Genomic DNA, 16,910 nt, shown 5'->3' with positions numbered 1-16,910 from the left:
TTGTGCTTTCCTTTCAAAGGTACTTCGGTGATTTAGTGAAGAACCACCAAAAATACCAGCTAGAGACTACATTTTTTATATAGAGAGCTGAACTTGATGCCATATTTTGCAAGGCTGCCTTTAGTTGACAGACTAAACATTTTGAGAGGGGGAAGTGACATTTAATCTTTCCTCCCAGGAATAAAGAAACCCTTAATTCTGCATGTGATACCAAGTTTTCCCCCCTAATCACTTAAATTTAGGCTCCGGAGATAGCATTGTGTGTGTGTGTGTACACACACACACACACACAAACACACACCAAGTTATGAATTCCTCACATTGCCCATAGATCCTTTTTTGTGCTCCATGACTAATGGGGAATAGGGAACAGTGCTCCAGTTGGGTGTGGTAGAACCATGGACTCATAAACCTTTCTCCTCTGGTCTGCTCCTGGGCCATCAATATAGGCCCACTCTGCTGCTTTGGCATTGCCACTGCTGATTTCCTTGTCCACCCTCCCTTATCATCATCTAGTTCTACTGTCTTTTGCTTTGTTGTGGTTGAAGGTCAGCCAGTAGTTAATGGGGCTGGGAAGGAACCTTGCCCACAGCAACAATTGGGCCTGGCACTATTGGTGTTTTGCCTACCTCATAGAAATACAGGGGGGGGGGGAGTGTATATTTGAAGCTCTCACAACTTCGTGGCAGGTAGGGAGGCATTGGGCAAAATAGATACTCAGGTTACATAGGTGGTGGACACCCCACTTCCTGCTAGGAGGAACCCCCGAAAGCACTGCATTCGGAGGTTGTATAAGGAGCCCTCAGGATTCATGCTTGAAAATCATGGAACTTCCTGAAAGTTGTACCATTTCCCAGCTTTTAGAATCCTCCCTCACCAGTGGTGACCTCCTGTCACCAGTATCACTCTGACTTACAAAGAAGGAGAGGGGTGAGGTGCAAACACAAGAGCAGGGGCACAGGATTGGCTCTGCTGGTCTGTTTGCACCACATCAACCTCATCCTTCTCCCTCCCAGTAAGCCATAGTGGCACCTGTGACAGGAGATCTAGTAACTGCCACCAGCCCTCCTCTCCAACCACTATTGCCTAAAATAGTGGCCTTAGTAGGGCATGTGAATGGTCCAAAATATAATGGGTACGTGGTTCTTATCTCCCAAATTTCAGCTTCATGTAGACAAGAGTTGTTATTATTATTACGAGACTAAACCTTCGTATTGTTTTGATTTTATAAGCAATACTTACTTAAGTATTCTGGAAGCCAGAATTCAGTATTACTATGGGCATCAGGAATAAATTCTTGTACTGGATATAGTTCCAAAAATAAAGATGCACAAATTCTTTTCTGATTATCACAAGTGTTGCTATTAATCTGCTGGGAGGAGAGAAAAGATGAGAGCCTGCATTTCCCTTCACCTCCCACTTCCTACTCAATTTCCTGCGCTTTTTTTAGCCTTCAAAGACTGACTTCAAAAGATTCCATAGATAAACAGGCTATTTTTATATTTGACCTCCCACTCTTCAGGAAGCTTTCCAAGATGTCCAGGAAAAGTTCCTCCCAATACGCTCTTGTATAACAAAATTGGCAACCTAACTTAGTTTAATCAATTTTAGCATATATAATGAAGCCTGGCACAGCAGTCAACATGCTTATCAACTCACGAGAGCAAATTATTGGTGAAACATTGCATCTGGAAGATTTATTTACACATCATATTTGCTTTTCATTTCCATATACTTTGCATATCACTAACTGATCCAGACTTCTTGGATGAAAATTATATTTCTTTTTTTAAGTATGCCACCATAAATTTCCCAGTAATAACAAGCACATCCCTCCAGATTTTGATGTCAGCCTATGACATTCCAATGTTTCTTGTGCTGCCCTGCAGTGTTTTATTCAGATCTCATTTGGCATGATTTTTAAAATCATAATAAAAAAGTAATAACTATAAAACTCAGCTGCAGTGGCAGTCTGTTTACTTCAGGCAGGAAAAGCACAACTGAGTTTTTTTATGAGCACCTTTACCTTTAATTTAACATTTCTTATTTGCTTTTTCAGCCTATGTTAATTAGTGCCAACTGAGTAATTAGTGATAAATAGTCCTTTAGTTGCCCCTTGAATAGCCCCTTAGTTGCCCTAATATTGGCTTCTGTTCCCACAAAAGAGAGAAGAGGTTTTAATTACTCTTTTGCTCTCATTAATAATTTTAATTTTTGATAGCAAAATGATACTTTTTATCTATAAAAATGAAAATGCAAGGAAATGCATATCTAGAGCCCTACCACAAGGAACCGGAAGTTATTCAAGGGATAATTGATCAATGGCATATATAGACAGCTTGGATAGTTGACATGATTGCTCCGGAGTGTCCTCGACCTCTTACTAGAGACTAGGTAGCTCTAGGGTGCACTGGAGGAGGAAGAGGGGGCGGTGGGGGAGCAGTGTGATCCCGGTGGCGTTCCATCGTGGCTGCCCCCTGCCCTAGAACGCGCACCTCACCCCTGCGGATGGCATGCCACGCCCCTGTGGGCAGCATGCCATGCCCCCAGGACATGCGCCAGCCCTGCCCCTGCCTGCTCTCCACCCCTGGTGCCGGAGCATGAAGCTCCACCACTGCCGGAGTGTACTAGATGTTAGGGCAATAAAGCAAGCTGGGGAATAACTTGAACACAGGTGAAATATATATATTTCTCAGTGACTGGCTATTTCCAGTTTTGGAACACCAGCATATGTTCCCCACATCCTGGCCTAACAGGAGAAAAACTGCCTAGGCATAGAGCTGGAGAACTGACATTTTCTCCAACATGAGCATGTAAGGCTTTAAAATATCCTGTGTTCAGTACCATTTGCATCCTCTTCATACTTTTTCTTGTATAGCACTGATGAGCTACCAAGAAACATCAGCTATGGAAGAAACCATGTTTCCATTGCAAACCTGATGCTACTGAGGTATTATTAGAAGATGAATGCTTGGTGGCTGGCACATAGTTTGTTATAATTATGAGAGCCAGTGGTGTAGTGGTTAGAGTGCTGGACTAGGACCAAGGAAGTCAGAGTTCAACACCCCACTGTACCACATACAGTAGCTCTTTGGGTGACCTTGGGGCAATCACTGTCTCTTAGCCTAAAGTACATGACAGGGCTGTTGTGAGGATAAATGGGAGAACCATGTCTACCACCTTGAGAGCCTTGGAGGAAAGATGGGGTATGAATGAAATAAACAAATATTTTACTTACTTTAAAAATGTAAACTTTGAAAGTATTGTGGCAGGATACAAAAAAGAAATGCATGCAAAATTAAAGCTATAAGAATATATTAAATGCTGTTGCCCTGATGAGTAGATATTTTATGGTCAGGGACAGTATTTCAAGAATTGCCTCACACCTTATCATTTAAAACTTATTCTTTTTTTAAAAAACAACAACCCTAAATCCAACTTTTTGACCCTTCCTATGGTGCACTTCAGGCAAAGGAAGCTGGCAAAGGAAGGAAGCTGGCAAGGACAACATCAGGACCTACTCCATTTGGACTGTCTCCCTGACTCACCAAGCCAATTTCTAGGAAGGGCTCAGTAGGAAGGAATTTCTTATGCCTGTTCCTGACTCCCAATGGGGCTAGTTGTTTTGCTTTATTCCAGCACATGCTTCTTGGTGTATCTGTTGTGTTTTATAAGTGCTGTTAGCTGCTTTGAAGGCTCAGAAGGTGGGATATACTTATACTCAATAAATAAACGAGACCTTAATATATAAGCCATGTTTCAACCATGTGGATTGTTTCACTATATCACAATTAAAAATGCATGCAATCACCAGAGTGGCCCACACGGATATAGTAATTTCTCTTCTGTGAACTCCTCCTCTTGTTATGCTAACTTCAATGTGCCAAATGGTTTCTTTGATCAGACAACTGTGTATGACAAAGCTTCTACTAATGTCCCAACAAAGAGGGTGATGGCATGAATATAAGCAGAATTCTAATTTCTGTTATGAGGGCCCATTCTCCTTCATCCTCTTACCCACCTGCTTTCTCTCCAGATGACTACTATTGTTCATATTCCTGTGAAGAAATAGCATTATACACCAAGATGCTTCATCTTAAGAGATCAAAGCTTTAATATAAAGCTCTTCTTTTCAGTATCTTTTTATCAAACTCATTAGCAACTCTATGTTACTTCTATAAAAAAGCACAATTTAGCTTGTAATGAAACCTGGCAAAAATAAGCGATCCAAAAATAGCCATCTAATGAAAGTAAGCCTTTTGCTGAATCAGTTAAATGAGTGTAGGGACCTACATTTTTGTGTTATTCTGGTAGATGAGGTATATTACACAGAGCTATTGATTTTTTAAAAAAAAAGTATATTTGTTTGATGATAACTTTTATTCTGACCATTATCAATGGATATTTCCAAGACCTTGATAAGACTATTCTGTTTATTTTTTAATTGAGATATACAGAGATAATTGATACAAATAATTCAAGTATTTCTGTGATATTAACTGACTGGTGGGATCAAGGGATACAGGCTGAATTACTTCAGCAGGATCCACATATTGCTCTGGAGAAAGCAGTATGTTTATTGCGAAACTAGCACTGCTGTGTGTTTGTTAGTAGGAACAGAAGCATGTTGTTGTTGTTCAGTCGTTCAGTCGTGTCCGACTCTTCGTGACCCCATGGACCAGAGTACGCCAGGCACGCCTATCCTTCACTGCCTCTCGCAGTTTGGCCAAACTCATGTTAGTAGCTTCAAGAACACTGTCCAACCATCTCATCCTCTGTCGTCCCCTTCTCCTTGTGCCCTCCATCTTTCCCAACATCAGGGTCTTTTCTAGGGATTCTTCTCTTCTCATGAGGTGGCCAAAGTACTGGAGCCTCAACTTCAGGATCTGTCCTTCTAGTGAGTACTCAGGGCTGATTTCTTTGAGAATGGATAGGTTTGATCTTCTTGCAGTCCACGGGACTCTCAAGAGTCTCCTCCAGCACCATAATTCAAAAGCATCAATTCTACGGCGATCAGCCTTCTTTATGGTCCAGCTCTCACTTCCGTACATTACTACTGGGAAAACCATAGCTTTAACTATACGGACTTTTGTCGGCAAGGTGATGTCTTTGCTTTTTAAGATGCTGTCTAGGTTTGTCATTGCTTTTCTCCCAAGAAGCAGGCGTCTTCTGATTTCGTGACTGCTGTCACCATCTGCAGTGATCATGGAACCCAAGAAAGTGAAATCTCTCACTGCCTCCATTTCTTCCCCTTCTATTTGCCAGGAGGTGATGGGACCAGTGGCCATGATCTTAGTTTTTTTGATGTTGAGCTTCAGACCATATTTTGCGCTCTCTTCTTTCACCCTCATTAAAAGGTTCTTCAATTCTTCCTCACTTTCTGCCATCAAGGTAGTATCATCAGCATATCTGAGGTTGTTGATATTTTTTCCGGCAATCTTAATTCCAGTTGGGGGTTCATCCAGTCCAGCCTTTCGCATGATGTATTCTGCATATAAGTTAAATAAGCAGGGAGACAATATACAGCCTTGTCGTACTCCTTTCCCAATTTTGAACCAATCAGTTGTTCCATATCCAGTTCTAACTGTAGCTTCTTGTCCCACATAGACATTTCTCAGGAGGCAAATGAGGTGATCCGGCACTCCCATTTCTTTAAGAACTTGCCATAGTTTGCTGTGGTCGACACAGTCAAATGCTTTTGCATAATCAATGAAGCAGAAGTAGATGTTTTTCTGGAACTCTCTGGCTTTCTCCATAATCCAGCGCATGTTTGCAATTTGGTCTCTGGTTCCTCTGCCCCTTCGAAATCCAGCTTGCACTTCTGGGAGTTCTCGGTCCACATACTGCTTAAGCCTGCCTTGTAGAATTTTAAGCATAACCTTGCTAGCGTGTGAAATGAGTGCAATTGTGCGGTAGTTGGAGCATTCTTTGGCACTGCCCTTCTTTGGGATTGGGATGTAGACTGATCTTCTCCAATCCTCTGGCCACTGCTGAGTTTTCCAAACTTGCTGGCATATTGAGTGCAGCACCTTAACAGCATCCTCTTTTAAAATTTTAAATAGTTCAGCTGGAATATCATCACTTCCACTGGCCTTGTTGTTAGCAAGGCTTTCTAAGGCCCATTTGACTTCACTCTCCAGGATGTCTGGCTCAAGGTCAGCAACCACATTTCCTGGGGTGTATGAGACCTCCATATCTTTCTGGTATAATTCCTCTGTGTATTCTTGCCACCTCTTCTTGATGTCTTCTGCTTCTGTTAGGTCCTTTCCACTTTTGTCCTTAATTGTGGTAATCTTTGTACGAAATGTTCCTTTCATATCTCCAATTTTCTTGAATAAATCTCTGGTTTTTCCCATTCTTTTATTTTCCTCTATTTCTTTGCATTGCTCGTTTAGAAAGGCCCTCTTGTCTCTCCTTGCTATTCTTTGGAAATCTGCATTCAATTTCCTGTATCTTTCACGATCTCCTTCGCATTTTGCTTGTCTTCTCTCCCCCGCTATTTGTAAGGCCTCATTGGTCAGCCACTTTGCTTTCTTGCATTTCTTTTTCATTGGGATAGTTTTCGTTGCTGTCTCCTGTATAATGTTACGAGCCTCCATCCACAGTTCTTCAGGTACTCTATCCACCAAATCTAAATCCTTGAACCTGTTCTTCACTTCAACTGTGTATTCATAAGGAATTTGATTTAGATTGAATCTTACTGGCCCAGTGGTTTTTCCTACTTTCTTCAGTTTAAGCTGGAATTTTGCTATAAGAAGCTGATGATCTGAGCCACAGTCAGCTCCAGGTCTTGTTTTTGCTGAGTGTATAGAGCTTCTCCATCTTTGGCTGCAGAGAATATAATCAATCTGATTTCGATGTTGCCCATCTGGTGATGTCCATGTGTAGAGTCGTCTCTTGTGTTGTTGGAAAAGAGTGTTTGTGATGACCAGCTTGTTGTTGGAAAAGAGTGTTTGTGATGACCAGCTTGTTCTCAGAAGCATATGATTTATTAATTAATTAATATTTATACCCTCCTCTTCTTGTGGAAAGCACAACTCAAGAGCAGCTTGCAACTTTTAAAAAGGCAACTGCAAAACAGTAAATCAATTCAAAAGTCAATAAAAGCAGTTAAAATCAAGTCATAAAAAACATCACCCCCCACCCCAATAAACCAAAAGGCTTCTGGAACAAAAATGTTTTATGCAACCAGCAGAAAAAATGTTGAGGGAAGCTGCTAGCTGCTTCAAATGCCAAGGTGTCCTACAATTTGGGTGCAGCCCATGAGAAGGGCCTCTCTCTTGCCACACTCTAGGTGGAACGCAGAGATGGTTTGTCCTTCTGGTCTTGGGAAGCAAGCAGGATGATATGGGTGAAAGTGGTCCCCCAAGGAAGCCATTTAGGACATTAAAGGCAATCACCAACACTTTGAATTATGCCCAGAAGTAAACTGGAATTACATCAGGAATGAACAGAACAAGCTCACCAGCCTCAGCTGAGCAAAGGCATGTGTGGCTACAGCTGCCAACTGGTTGTCCAAGTGTAAAACCAAATCCAGATTCATTCCCAGAACACTCCCAACCCAAGAGAGTAATTCCCCATCCAAAACAGGCTTACTCTTTATTCAGGTTGACCTTATTCCTGAGCACCTCTGTCTTACCTATGAAGGAAACTGTGTCATGACAATTCATTTACATCAACTATTATGCCATTCACGCTACATTCCGTTTTTAGCAAATACCAGAAGCATCATCATTTGTTCTGGAGCTCTTTTAAATTCAATTTTGTGCCTTTGTTGAAGGGTTTGGCATTTAGAGCCAAGAGCAACCATAATATATTTATTATTGTATTAAATGTTTTCCCATTCCAGTTAAACTGATGCTGTGAGAATAGACTAATTCAGCACCATTTGCTATGTGTTCCATTGCCACCTAGGAAAAACAACAACCCTGAAGTTTAATGTTATACCTATTAGCTGGGTTGGGAACTTGATAATAGTTGATTAGCCAACTTTAACATTTTTAATAGTCTCTGTTTTTATTTCCTGCCCATTCAAGTCTCTGTTCCAGGTTGCACAGCTGACTCCTCCAAAACCTCCACTGCATTGGAACTAACAAGAGTGATTTATCAGAGCCCTCCGTGTCTGGCTGAAAATGAGGAGCCAGCCATCTGAGGCTAAAATACAGATGTTGATAGAGGGGAAAACAAAAGTACAATTTAAGGAAATCCTGTCAATGCCCTTGCTGAATTTTGTTTTGCCTGACATTTGTGTGTGTGAGGATTCTTCTGAATTATACATCGCAGGCAGATGCAGTGATAAAGGGTAATAAGTCTACCACCCTAGAAAACTATAAGTAAATAAATCAAAATCTCTCTTCCTGGAGACTTTCACTCCTTCATGCACACTTGCATAGACAGTTCCTTTCTGCTTCCTTCAAGCCCTCAGGCTCCTCATTCACTCCTGACTTTCCTTCTTCAGTTGGCCCCAGTTTGTACTGCCAACATCTAGAATCTTAATGCCCTGTTGTGCCTGTCTTTAGTAGGATGAGACAGACTATAGAAACAGATTCTTTTTCCACTTTCATGAAATCTGACAAGCACTCCATTCTGTTTCATTTCTCTAGCCAGCTTGATTTCAAATTGAAAGGAAAACAGTGGGGTCAGCTGCCTTCCTCACTAATGGGAGACACCCCCCACCCCACTCCGTGTCTAATTATTCACCCACAAGTTCACCAGAGTGGCGTAAGAAGAAGGCAAATGGACAGAGGAGCTGCTTGAAAGGTCAAGACTTCCACATCCATGAGAGCTTCTCTCTAATTGTTAATATGGTTTTTATAGTGTGATTTTGGGTTGTGAACTGCCCTGAGATCTGTGGATGAAGAAATATAGAAAATTTAATAATAATAATAATAATAATAATAATAATAATAATAATAATAATAATATAGTGTGTGTTTAACAAAGTAGCCTCCTTTAAGAAGATCTCTCTTTGCCTCTCTTCGCACCACCTTCCCAACTTCTGCCACTTACATGTGCCAACTTTGTCACAATTACTGATAGTTCATTTCAATAGCTTGTTCACAGGTGGGAGGGGAAATCTGTCAAATTGTTTCTCTCAACTTTCCATCTTTGGTTCTACACATTTCTGTTAAATATAGTTGTTTAATTGTAAACTGAAATTGTACACTAAGTTCTGTTAGTAAAGCTTTTGAACCATATTTTTGGACTGGACAATTTTTATTTCAAGAAGAGTCAGTTTTTATTTATGCACATTTGGAAGCAATAGGATATTTATAACCTCTCCCACAGAGCTGTGCACACCCTCCTGTGTATACTCATGCATGCACAGTCCTCAGTGAACTCTTAAAAGACAAAACAAAAAACCCTAATGTGTATTTCTGTATGCCACTAGGTTTTCCCAGGTATACAGAAACTGCTGGTTTGTCTGCAGGAGACAAGTTTAAAAGCTGCAGACTTGGGTCTCAAATAGCTTATTCTAGTAAATGTTTAACATGTTGTTCTGGTAACATCCTCAGAGCAAACTACCAGGGTTAGAAGTGATATAATGTGATGCTAAAGGAGGCAATTCCCCCTCCCCACAATTGAATTATATGGCTACTGCTTTATGGTTATGTTGTAGCAGATCACCTTGTTAATAGGGCAGTGGGCCTTATAAAGGAGAGTGGTTGCGTGTTTCCTTTGAGCAAACCAGGTGATACAGGGTTTATTATTTCCCTATGGTGATCTATATTTTTTTAATCTGTACAATTTCACCCCTGAAGCACTTTGATAACATGGAAAGTCACTGTTGAAAGCTCAGAGAATGGAAAGTTAACAGTTATTAGAGTCGGGTCTGTATGTTGAATGGTTTTTGTGTGTGACAAATCCTCCAAAATATTTGTTTTCCACAACAACTATAGAGTGGCACACAGCAAGCCTTCCTCTCTATGTAGGTTTCAGTTCTTTGGTCACAATGCACGAGTCCCATCCTTCTTCTCATAACTATTTACATGATTACAAGCCCCTTAGTCTTTTGGCCTCAGAAACACCTGAACACTAACCAAGAAGCAGTTGTGATACCTTGTAGACTACTAATTCAAAATCTTTCCTTTCACTTCAGTCTACAGCACCCTTCTGATCTTTGGCCATGCTGATGGCAACCTATTGACTATCCCTAATTTACAATATTTACACATAAACAGCAATCCAATCAAGTTTTGCAGTATTCTACAGCAGTACGATAAAAACGTTTCCAACTAAACAGCTGAAAGAAAGATAAGCTTACAGAATCTGGCAGCTGCATTGTTGATCTGAAGATAGGATATATACCTAAAGTAGAGACAGGGAATCTGTGGCCCCTGACCACTGGCTAAACTGGTTGGGGCTGATGGGAGTTACAGGTTTTGAAAGGTTAGATAGATGTTCTAAAGCAACCTTTCATTACCTGGTGTCTTCCATATGTTTTGGACTACAACTCCCACCACCTTCAGCCAGATTGGGGAAGGTTGTCCTAAAGCATCCCAAACAGGTGGTCATCTAACTTATCAAGGGAAGCCTATTTTATTGGCAAGTATATTCAGAGTAACACAGAGTCCAATTTACATTTAATTCAAGAGAACAGAGTTTTGTCCTACCTTTTTGGTTCATCCTTCAGAGTAATCCTGAATGATGCAAGTTCACTGAAATCATGTAAATGTGTAAAAGATTGAAATGGTGAGTCTCATCTGCGTTCATCGAGTACAGTAGCAGGGGGCAATTATTCCAGAAGAAGTGATCCATGATAAGGTGTGCAGCCATCAACGTATTTTAATGTCATCAGGATTTACAAAGTCCTAGTCCGAACATGGTACAAGTGAGTCCCCTGGTGAAAGGACATGGCAACATTTCTAAAGTCGATTGGGTTCATTTCTTGCTTGCAGATTGCATAGGCATTTCATCCTAGTCGGTGGGCTTTCGATCCACTGAGTAGGAGACATCAAAGATAGTTCAGTTTGTTGCTGGCTACACCAATCCCCTATGAATCACGAGCTACAAAACATGGGGTGTCTCTTCTCAACCATTCCAGTCTTGATAGAAACAAACATCTGAGGAGGGACTTTAGCTTTAGCTTTGCACTAAGTTTCCAACATCAGCATGACTTTGTCTGATCTCCTACAGAAAGAGTCCTAGTGCAATTAAGAGAAACCTTGCTGTGAGCAACAATCGTTACCTCACTAAACAAAGAACCTTGGGAATTAACTTGGATAGAGCAAGATTCTTCCTCCTGTTCTCTGTAATGGTAGCAATATCCTTACATAAGCTACATCTCTGTGGTGACCTGATTAGGCATCTTGAGGATCTTGGCAAGTGAAATAATTTAACACTAAAACATGCCACTAAGCTTTATACAGTCTTTTCCAATCTTCCGATAAGAATCAAATATATATTTTGCTTACCTACTTTTTAAGGAGCTTGCATCTTAATTAGGCATGTTTCAGCCTCAAATAAATGAATGAGACCCAATTTTCCCTATAATGCCTTTCTGGTTACTATAGAAACTAAATGTTCAATAGGCAAGTGTATACTAAATATCTACATGTGTACAAGGACTATGGATTGAAACTACCTCCCATCCTAAGGATGCTACTTGAGATAATTTTTGTACCTCAAAGCGTAACATATTTACCTCCTATCAGTCCTGAATATCACAGGTGTTTAAATTACTGCTTTCCTCTCCTTGTACACAGAAGCAATAATTCAGAAAGGAACAGCCTGCATGTGTTTTGCTATTCACCACTGGTATGCTATTTGTACCCAAATATGTAAAACCACCAAAACAGGATATAGATATGGTACCTCCCACCCTGTTCATTAGTCTTTTTTTCTTTTTTTTACTGCTCCAAACAACTTCTGCCAAAAGAGGTGTATTTTTCTGTACCACAGATGGGCTTCTGAATTTATTCTGGATACAGACTGTCTATAAAACATGTTTTGGATATCTTTGCTGTCCAACCCCTTATGCACTATTCAGGCACTCAGATTTGCTCACAGCTAATGCACATAGAAGAGATTGGGTTGCAAATGCTACCCTCCATTCCTCACATCTTCATCTGCAATGTTCCTACACATGTATATATAAACTGTGCATACAAGGTTGGGGACCGTGCAGAAAACATAGTCACCAAGAGTGTAAGCGAGCCTAAGTAGGTTCAGTTTGGACACACGTAGACACTTGGCAAAGGTGTTGGTCTTATACTGCAATGCAAATCAAGATTCAGTATCACAACCTGTGTTTTCATTACAATCTTCCAAAGAATGAGAAAGGGTGGGGAGAGTGTTGCTGTTTCCCTTTTTGGCAAATACTATTTTCTTCTAAAGCTAGCCTTGCATTGTGATTCAATTTCACTTACCGGTATTTCATAATGAGCAAAAATTAGGTCTCTTACCCAATTAAGAATGTTTAGTTGATAATTATCTTTCTTTAACTGATTATACAGTTAATTGTATTGGGTTAAGTTTTTTGTGTGTTACCAAAATCTCAATAGAAATGCCTTTCTTACACTTGAAGGATAATATGCAATTTAATAAACCAAAATACCACTCATTGCAATACTTTATGTTCATTTTCAATATTTGATTTCATTCTCTAACATATGAAATAGTGTTAGGGAGCAATTCTGTACACAATAAGATGAAATAAAGCAAGCTGGTGTAAATTATGCTGGCATAAAGTTACATCAGATCCAAAGTGTGTTCAGCAGCAGGGCTACTTACTACAGGTTGTGCTGGCCTAAGTCTGGCAGAGGGAAAACAAGCATTTTTGCAGGCTTAATTTACACCTTGCTGAACAGGCTTAGGATCTAGCCCAGGCTTCCTCAAACTTGGCCCTCCAGATGTTTTGAGACTACAATTCCCATCATCCCTGACCACTGGTCCTGCTAGCTAGGGATCATAGGAGTTGTAAGTCAAAAACATCTGGAGGGCCGAGTTTGAGGAAGCCTGATCTAGCCTCCCACTGTGGTCCTGCCCATGCCACACCCCTGGAATACCCCCTTTCACTGGCGTAGGAAGGATGGGGCGTAAGTGGCGGGGCGCCCCGGGCAGTGGGATCCCTATAGGGTTCCATCTCGGTGCGCCCCGCCCCCAGAATGCGCACCACGCCCCTGCAGGCGGCACACCCCACCCCCAGAACGTGCCCCCGCCCCCAGAATGCATGCCAGCCCTGCCCCCGCCTGCTTCCTGCCCCCAGTGCTGGAGCATGAAGCTCCGCCACTGCCCTCTTTTCAGGATTTACATCAGCTTAATCCACCAGGCTTGGCTCAGCAAGCTGGGTTCCAACTGAGCCAGGGTGGGGAAGATATGCTGGCACATCTCCAGCTGAGCCATGGATGAAGGATTTAAACCATCTTGGTTCATCGCAGAGGATTTTGCTATAGGATTTCTACCTTTGTCCCTAGAAATAAAGATGCTTGCCCTTTAACCCTGAGCTCTGCAAGTGCAGCTTTCTCCCAATGGAAGTGCAGAGTGTTTGAGGACCGGGACATTCACAGGGAAACCAAAATGCTTGTTTACAAAGCTATTGTACTACCAACCTTACAGTATGCTTGTGTGTTATGTACTAAGCTTGGATCCTAGAACAATAGGCAGGTAGGATCGTAGAATGCAACAACTGATTGGCCTGCAGGAGAAGACCAATCAGGCTCCAGGAGGGAAGCAGAATCAGCCAATCAGACAGGACTCATGGTGTAAATAATGTATATAAAAGCCTGAGGTTGGGGGGGGGAATTCAGTCACTGTTTTACAAGCTGCAATAAAGAGCATGAAATCACTGCAAGACTCCGAGAATATTTCATTGTGAAACATGGACCACTTACAAACGCCATCTCCAACTTCTCGAAAGATTCCATCAATGGTATCTCTGAAAAATCTTACACATCACTTGGGAAGACAGGTGAATTAATATCAGTGTACTGGATGAAGCCAAGATCACATGTATTGAAGCAATGATTCCTCAACATCAACTTCGTTGGACTGGTCATGTTGTGTGGATGCCTGATTATCGTCTTCCAAAGCAACTACTCTATTCTGAACTTAAAAACAGAAAGCCATAATGCTGGTGGTCAACAAAAGAGGTTTAAAGACTCTCTCAAGGCAAATTTAAAAACAGTGCCTCTTAAGTAAATCTGGCGCCCTGGTGTGAAGATCCATCCGGTGCCCCTCGCGCTCCGCCAGGCAGCCGGAGGGTGTGGCATGGTGGGCGGGGATGCTGAACTCACGCTCCGCTGGGCAGGGCCAGGCGCAGCGGGCAGTCGGAGGGCACGGAGGGGTGGGTGGGGATGCTGCCAGCTGTGCTCCACCTCCGCCTCCGCCTGCTCGGCCGAAGCGGCAGCGCAGTGCTGCCGTCCATGGAGCCCTGGCTGCAGCACCGACAGGAGGCTTGTTGACGGCCTCCCCGCGTCTGCAGCCTGAGAAGAGGTGAGCAAGAGTGCCGCTGCTGGCAAGGCTGGAGGGCACAGGCACCATCCTCAGGCCGTGGCGCTGTGCCGCCTTGCGCCAGTAGCCTCAATGGCTAAGACGTTCCTGTCTAAAAAACATGTAGTATAAACACCGACAACTGGGAAGCACTGGCCTGCGAGCACTCCAGTTGGAGAACAGCCTTTACCAAAGGTGTCATGGACTTTGAAGACACTCGAACTCAGAACGCAAGGGAGAAACATGCTAAGAGGAAGGCACGCTTGACAAATCCACACTCTGATCAACTCCTGCCAGGGAACCAATGTCCTCACTGTGGAAGAATGTGTGAGTCCAGAATTGGTCTCCATAGTCACTTACGGACTCATTGTTAAAACCATGTTTATGGAAGACAATCTTACTCGGCTACAAGTGATCGCCAAAAAAGAATGCACCAGTCAAAATTTCTAAGGAAGACAGTTAAAGCTTTCATTCCTGAACCTTTTAAGCACATAACCAGTAAAAAAGAAGAAGCAGAACTTATCAGGTAGTAGAGGGATCACAGTTATATAGTTTCATAGGAAACTAGATTGACCAGTTGCAAAGAAGGATCAGGCTCATTGGCTTCAATAAGACTTACCCGGTACTTCTGAATAGGTATGTAGAAGATTGCAGCCTTAATCATATATGCACAACATGTTTCTCAGTATATATTCTGCTCAGCCCAAGTACTCTCTGAATAAGATTGATATTTTCATGCTTATGGATGAGGAAGAAATTTGATTCAGTTCATGTTTAAAGGCAAAGGTACCCAACTTATATTTTTCTGAAACACAATCAGCCTTTGACATCCATACGTCTCTGAATTTTGCAGTGCAGTTCTCCAACCAAGCAATGTGTACAAAAATGCATAGAGTAGGTAAAATGTACTTTAAAATGCACATATTAGTCAAAATAACATGCCAAAATGAACTATGGGTGGGGTATTAATTAGTACTACTACTATTTTAGGGGAAATCACTTACAACAATGTATACTGTATATGATACAAATTGCATACATACAAAAAAGTGTACATTAAGTAAGATTTTGACTAAAATCCTGATGAACTTTCATAAAGACTTTAAAAAAGAATTCTCAAACTGATGTGGAAATGTGGACACTTTAATCTAAGTACTTAGAGGACAGGGGAATATTTAGATTGCTTATCTAAAGGGCCTGTGCACATGGGTCTATATATTTATTTTACATACCACATGTTTACTTCCTTCAAAGAACTTGGAGGGTGTACAAGGCTCCTGAAATGAGGAACACTCACACGAGTTGCCTAGGAAAAGAAACAGTGGAACAGTGTTTCTCAGGAGTTAATAGCAGCCAGTTATTTCCTCATAACAGCCTAATCCTAAACACAATGTTCTTGGTCCAGAACCCTTTTGCATATGATTTCCGATTCACATGTGGACTTCCTATATTTGGGGTGGCCTGCTGAAAAAGGGTCAAGGTTGCTGCATCTTGAACAGCTGTGTAGATGAGGAAATATCAGCAGGTATAGCTCATCATGCAAATTTTCTTTGTGGAGTGAGTGCCCTTGCATGAAAAGAAGAAGCTGGCAGCTTGTAGTTGTGATGCTGTCTGAATTCAATCCACCACTGTTGTGCTTCATTAAAAGTGATAATTGTTCCACATGTGTTTCTATTATTTTCATAGTTAGCAGGTGCCCCCTCTTCCCCAATATTCACTTCAGCATCTTTTAGGGTGGTGCCTACACATTTGGCAGGGTGGGGGCTGTTTGAGGTCTTCCACCAAACTAGATCCAGATGAATGGTTTAAAAGCTTCCCTTCTTGCATCCTTCAGTCCTGACAACAATTCCACCCCCACCCCCCATCTGTGATGCTGTAAAGAACTACAGAGATGCAGCTGAGCAATATATATTAATGATTACTTTTACCACAATACAGCTATTTTTACTGGGAGAGATCTGTTGAGTGTGTGGGTGTATTGTCCCATCCCCACCCATACACATGGTAGAACTTGAACCCTTTCCCCAGAAAGTGCATGTCTTCTCAGTGCATGCTTAATACCCACTAAGCTATGTAGCTGAGCAGCTGTAGTCTGAGTAGGGATGGATGAATTTGTCAATTTTTTTTATCTCAGTTTTCCTTTTTTTCCCAGTGATAAATTTAGCTCATCACATTTCCACATCAGTGTGTGATTTAAAAAAAAAAAGCCCTCATGAAAATTTGTTGCACATTTTTCTGAATACACATGATTTTAATGCAATTTTGCCTAATGTGCACATTAGTGCAAGCAATTTCTCCTAACATAATGCAATTAAATACAAACTTAACTGAACCCCTCCCCCCTCCCAGTCCCTAGTGCTGAGAGAAGGATATTGGTCCTCTATTCTCTCTGTGGCTCTGTTTGCCTGATAAAAGGTTGCAAGCAGACTATGAGGACTGACTGGAGTGTGCAAATAGATGGCTGTTTCTGGATGCCTGCT

Source organism: Lacerta agilis, chromosome 7, assembly GCF_009819535.1.
Source record: "Lacerta agilis isolate rLacAgi1 chromosome 7, rLacAgi1.pri, whole genome shotgun sequence".
In the NCBI taxonomy this organism is placed as follows: domain Eukaryota; kingdom Metazoa; phylum Chordata; class Lepidosauria; order Squamata; family Lacertidae; genus Lacerta; species Lacerta agilis.
This window is presented reverse-complemented; position numbering follows the sequence as displayed.